Source organism: Mirounga angustirostris, unplaced genomic scaffold, assembly GCF_029215605.1.
Source record: "Mirounga angustirostris isolate CCGP_5_RB_7025 unplaced genomic scaffold, mMirAng1.0.hap1 SCAF_4, whole genome shotgun sequence".
Classification (NCBI taxonomy): Eukaryota; Metazoa; Chordata; class Mammalia; order Carnivora; family Phocidae; genus Mirounga; species Mirounga angustirostris.
In genome coordinates this window covers 101510344-101516310 of record NW_026991712.1, presented here as the reverse complement: position 1 = coordinate 101516310, position 5967 = coordinate 101510344, and the positions used below count along the sequence as shown (strand labels likewise).

Here is a 5967-nt window from a genome sequence, read left to right as displayed (position 1 = left end):
TAGAACATTCATAGACTACTTGTGCTTAATATTTAATTTCTAATTTATTTTGAAGAATAGGAATTATGTTCATAAATTTTACTTTGCCTAAATATACCAGTATATCCACGAATAGCACCAGAATTAGAACAATTTGATATTCTTTTTAAAATTTTTTTATCTATTTTTTTTTTTTTTTTTTTGAGGCGGGGAGGGACAGAGAGAGAGGGAGACAAGCAGACTCCTTGCTGAGTGGGAAGCTGGACCCTGAGACCATGACCTGAGCTGAAATCAAGAGTTGGATGCACAACCAACTGAGCCACCCAAGTGCCCGGACAATTTGAGATTCTTAATGATTCTTTGTTGAAACCTGCACACTGGGTCAAAAGGTGAGGGCGCACAAATGCTAGGCTCCTACAAGTTCTGTGCATAGGGATTCTCCGCTTTGGAGTTCAGGGGTTTGAGTAAGCAGCCTCCCATTAAGTCCTCAACTTAACTTTTTTCTCAACAAGTAATCAAGTAAAAAAGACCCTATTAAAGACTCTATGGGGGTCAATCAAATTTTCATAATCACTGTTATCTGATGTCTCAACTCTGTCTCCAGCTACTCTTAGGGAAGGAAGGTCTTCTCTGCTTCCAGGACTCTTCAGTCTGTCCTTGGTGGAAGCAGAGTTCAAACAGCCCATGATTTGAGGTCCAGGCATAAGGATACAACTTTCAATGTGACAAGTACTTTCTTGATTCTATGGGTACAATAAAAAAAAGAGAGAGAGGAGGAGGATCAGAGGAATCTGTATCTCCCAGTGTGCCTCTACCTTCAGCTACAAACCTCGCTATGACATCTGAGGACCAAACACTGGTTCCAAATTTTCAGATGGCATCTGTCTGCTTAGCGTCATCACCTGCTACAATCTTCTTTTGTTCTATACGTTTTCCCTCTGAGTGATTTGTCTTCTTAATATGTTCACTTCGGCCTGATAAGTTTCAGCAGCTAGCTCAGTCTTCCACATCTGCACACCCTGGCTTGTGTGAAGTGTGTTATAAACCTGTAAATCATCCTGATTTCTTTCATCATTCCATCCTTATCAAAAAAGTCAGTACCGTCTTCTTTCATAACTTTGGCATATCTCTGGGAAGTATTTATGACTGAAGGCACTTTGCACTTACGCTGGCTAGTATTGCCTAGGTTGGAAAGAACAAAGGATTTCCTTTTAGTTCTTCCAATTTAGCCTAAAGGAAACGCATTTATTCTAAAGCATGAGTGGGAGTGTTGGTGACAGAGATAAAGCTGAAGAGCAAGAAGATGAGATCCTGCACACAGGGGATGCAGGAGAGCTGCTCATGGATAACCTGCTCTCTGCATCTTTCTACTGTATGTTTCACTGGAATCTGTACCGCCAATAACTCTCTTTCTCCAATCTTTAAGGATCCCATCCAAACTCTGTTCGTTAATTTTGCTTATGCAGTCATAAAAACTCAAACGTTTTGAACAAGGCTGATGACAGGTTTCAATTGTTTGCGAAATTTTGTTCTGCTGCTTTGCGAGTCAGTGCTAAAGGTTTCATGTTGTCTTATCTCCTCCAGCAAAAATCCTTCCTTGAATGATCCCTTACAAATAGAAGCCCCGAAATATAGTCATGCTTAGGCTGGCACCTCCATGGAGAGGGTCAGTCTGGTCCTGGCAAGAAAGGGTAAAGGGAGGCAAATGAGGCTCTGGTTGACCCATGCCTGTGCTTGGGACTCCTGACTCCAGATGAAGGTGGATCTAGGTCCACACTGACTCACTGGCCGACCCCAGCGGTCCCCAAAGGTGTCTATATATAGGTGTCTTTAAAAGTGTTATTTATACATGTCTTATGTATTTATCAATTCAATTTAAGTTTCTTCCTCTTTTTATAGAGGTTTTAAACCACTTAAATCTATTCTTCTAATTGTTATTTAGATGTCATTTTCTGTAATTCTATTTTATGCTCTCATTTTACTATTTCTTAATAACATAATTAATCATTTTATAATGTATCGTAAGTTTCAAAATACAAGAATAGTCTTCTTCCATACATATCTTTGAAAAAAGAAATCTGACCACTTTTATAGGTTCTTTTACCTTCTGACACTTACGTACCTTTATCTTGAAGGTAGAGTCCATTAATTTTTACTTTTTTTTCCTTTGTGTCCTATTTTGTTCCAGCAGTTATACCAGTTAAGATTTTTTAGTCCTAGCTCTCCTTTTGGTGTTCTGTATTCTAATTTACTTTTATTAGTCTTTTTCTTATCTTTATGATGTTATTTAATTAAATCCAAATATTTCTTCTCAAAAACAACAATCATGTTTAGTGCATAGTCCATTTTTGGTACAGAATTGAACCTGTGCTTTGAGATATCAGTATTACTTAACCCTTGAATGTTCATCATTGATCCCATGAGTCTTTTTGAGATGTCTTGGAACATAGTGAGATAAAACCTGCACAATATGTATTTATAAGACTAAAGTAAGATCAATTTGGATAAAATAGGAGCATGTACTGAGTGAACTAGGTGCTAGGGAAATTCAAAAAGACAAAAGACATTGTTGCTGAGTTCAAAGGGTGGAATTCCACATCTTAAGATGCTGGATCACACCTGCCAGTGCTTTGTGCAGGAAAAGGTATTTGGATAAGTTATTTAACCAGTATTTGTTTGATAGGCTGTTTTATTGTATATTGATATTGAAAATTAAATTTAAAAATTGCTAATGTCTTTTTGTAGTAGTTTACATTTATATATTTTACTTGGAACATAATAGGCTTTTTTTGATTTCTCTCAAGTCCCAATCTTGGGAATTTATTTACTTTAGTTCTAGAATTTTTTATTACTATTTATTTTTATTATTATTCTTGCTTATGTAGTCATCTCTCTTTATTCTGTGTTCTTCTCTGTTGACTCCCATTACTCACATGGTATATTCTCATTCCCCATCTTTTGAGATTATTTAAGTACACTTTTAAAATTATTCCCGTCTCCCTTCTATTTCATTACCTGATCTTCTTCAGAGACAGTTCTACCATTCTGTATTAAATGTTTCCAATGCTGATTTTATATTTTATACCTTAGAAATCACTTTAGTCTTTTCTGGGTTCATTTTTTTTTTTTTTTAAGATTTTATTTATTTATTTGACAGAGAGAGACACAGCAAGAGAGGGAACACAAGCAGGGGGAGTAGAAGAGAGAGAAGCATGCTTCCTGCAGAGCAGGGAGCCCGATGCGGGGCTCGATCCCAGGATCCTGGGATCATGACCTGAGCTGAAGGCAGATGCTTAATGACTGAGCCATCCAGGTGCCCCTGGGTTCATTGTTAAGACCTGGTTTCAGTTTACTAAGTATTGGTATGAGTTGTTATTATAAAAGTTTCTAGGAATTCATGTGAACGTTTCTCTTTAGGAGTTCATATTACCTTTGGTATTTTTGTAATTTCTCCTTTCTCTTTGATGCTTCAGAATATTTTGTTTGTTTCTTTATTTTAAATTGAGAACAGGTTTTCTTTAAACCAATACTCTTATGTAGCTACTAATTAGCTTGCTTACTTCTGGGGAACAGAACTTGAAACAGACTTGAAATCCCCAATGTTTGGAATGGGGAAGTAGAACAACTTCGGAAGTTTCCTTTACTTGCTTTCAAAACTCAAATGTTTGCACAACACATTCCTCTATTTTTTAAAAATTAAAATGCAATTCTTGATTTCATGTTGGCAATTCTATATCCCAAGAAGAGGATTAACAAATGAATAGAAATGTACATATATGTGTTCTTACTGGAATCTATATGTTAAAATGTACACGGGAGCACACTCATAGCCCCATAGGCTAGTAAACAAAACAAGCAAACAAAAACAAATTTTCAGCAACAGTAGAATGAATATATAAATTGTAATAGGCCCATAAAATGGGATATTAAATAGCAGTGCTACTCAATGTACCACTAATAATTCATGTACTCACATGCACAACATTGAGCAAAAAAAATCCAGATACACAAAACTAAAACTCATCTATGGTGATGAGAGATGGGGTGGTGTCACCTTTGGGAGCAAAGCTGTGACTGGGAGGGAACACAAAGGCCACCATTTGGGAACTGGTAATATTCTACTTATGGCTCTGGAAGAGGGTTATATGAGTATGTTCCCTTTGTGAAAAGTTATTGAGAAATATATTGTGATTTGTGCACTTCTTTGTATGCATGTTATATTCAATAGTTTATTTTAAAAATGAGTGGGATGCCACTCATTATCTGTATCTGCCACTAATTATCAGTAATTATCTGCATCATCTGTAATGAATACATTATCTAATGATAACATATGTTACATGCCCTAAAACAAGAATAAGTGTTGTGCCTTAAAGACAGGTTGAGATAATTCTGAGGAGGAGTCAGAAATGGCTTCATAAAGGAATGGACAGTGTAGAGGACTGATGGATGCATAGAGAGGCAAAGCACAAGGAGATTAGTTAAGACACTATTGCAATACTTTAATATCACATCTTAGTATTAAAGGGCTGAGCATTGTGCCTTGGGCAATGAGGTGATTCATAAATATCTGCAAAATGTGAACAATATTGGGCTGAATCTTACCTTTAACAATAGAGTTACACATGGGGAAAAGAAAGTACAAGCTTTTCTTATCAATTATACTAATTATCTTTTGGGGAAATTCTGGAATAGGCCTAGGTTTTGGGGATTTTGATTCTTATTAAATAAAAATACATGGGGCTAAATGTTGTTTATGTAGTCATTAGCATGTTGGAAATATGGAAAATGACAAACACCACAAAAGTGACAAAATACTTGCAAATTCCATGTTGTGAAGATTTCCAGTTCAATGAACTACTAATTGATTTATCTTTGCATTTATGTTTTTTGATAAAAAGTACAATGATATTTTAGAAATGCAGATGTAAGAAAATATGAGAAGAAAAATTACACGTACCCAAGTCTAAGGTGACCTCCCCACCATGGTCTAAATCTATCCATTCACCCACTGAAACAGCACTTGCTACAGAGGGTCTAATTTCACTTTCAGCAGCATTACTCAAAGAACAAACAGAAAAACCTAGCAAGTCCAGTAAATGTGGACTTCATCAATCAGCTATGTTTTAGACAACCATGTCTAAAACAAGTCAATGATGATTTCTATCAGGTCGGAAAGCAGAAAATCAAATATAAAGCAGCTCCGGATTTCAACAGGAGAGAGTTATCTGAGGCCAACTTTCCACAATTATTCTTTTTCCCTGCAAAAGATATTATCAGTTACCACAGGGTAGACAACGCTGTCCTCTTCAAAGGAATTTGGAAAATGATGTCACTTACAACAGATAAACTGTGAAATGCAAATGAGGGAGGGAGCAGATGTAGTAGCAAAAAAAGAAAAGTATCATTAAAAAAAGAACTTCAAAATTAATTCTTACCTCATGTAGCTGTGACAAATGAGAAGCCATTGAGGGGAGATAAAGAAGGAGACCAGTGGGCTGAGACTGGATACAGGGAGACAGTCCCATCAGCAGAAAGCCATGCCTCCTGTGCCATTTTCACTCCTTCATACTCTCCAGCTTTGGCACCCTATGCAAACATGCACCTGCCACGCATATTTCCATAGATCTCCTCCACTTTCCAAAAAGGCTTGGATAACTCCCCGAAGAGAAATGGCGGTGGGGGGGGGGGGGTCCTCTGTTCACTTGCTCACAGTGGGCAACCTAGTTAAATAAACTTGTTTTATTGCAATCTCCCGTTGCAAGTCAACAAAAGCAAATGAGGTGAATATGAAAAAATAGAATGGATTGATGTGGGAAAGAAAGGTCACTACATGCATATTTAGTGAAAAATTTCTAGTCTTACTATATTTGCATACCGCCACAAAATTAATTTTTAGATTTTCAAGTCAAAACTGTACCGAAGCACTGGCATTCTATAAACCAGAACACATCTCTCTTTGGTAGCATTGGTCACCCAGCTAGGTCA

The 5967-nt window shown here is 36.8% G+C and overlaps 1 pseudogene; it reads right to left on the bottom strand.

Moving 5' to 3' along the window:
• Positions 1-494: 494 nt before the first annotated feature.
• LOC123860295 (BRISC complex subunit Abraxas 2-like) lies at positions 495-5447 on the bottom strand (annotated as a pseudogene).
• Between the last annotated feature and the right edge of the window lie 520 nt (positions 5448-5967).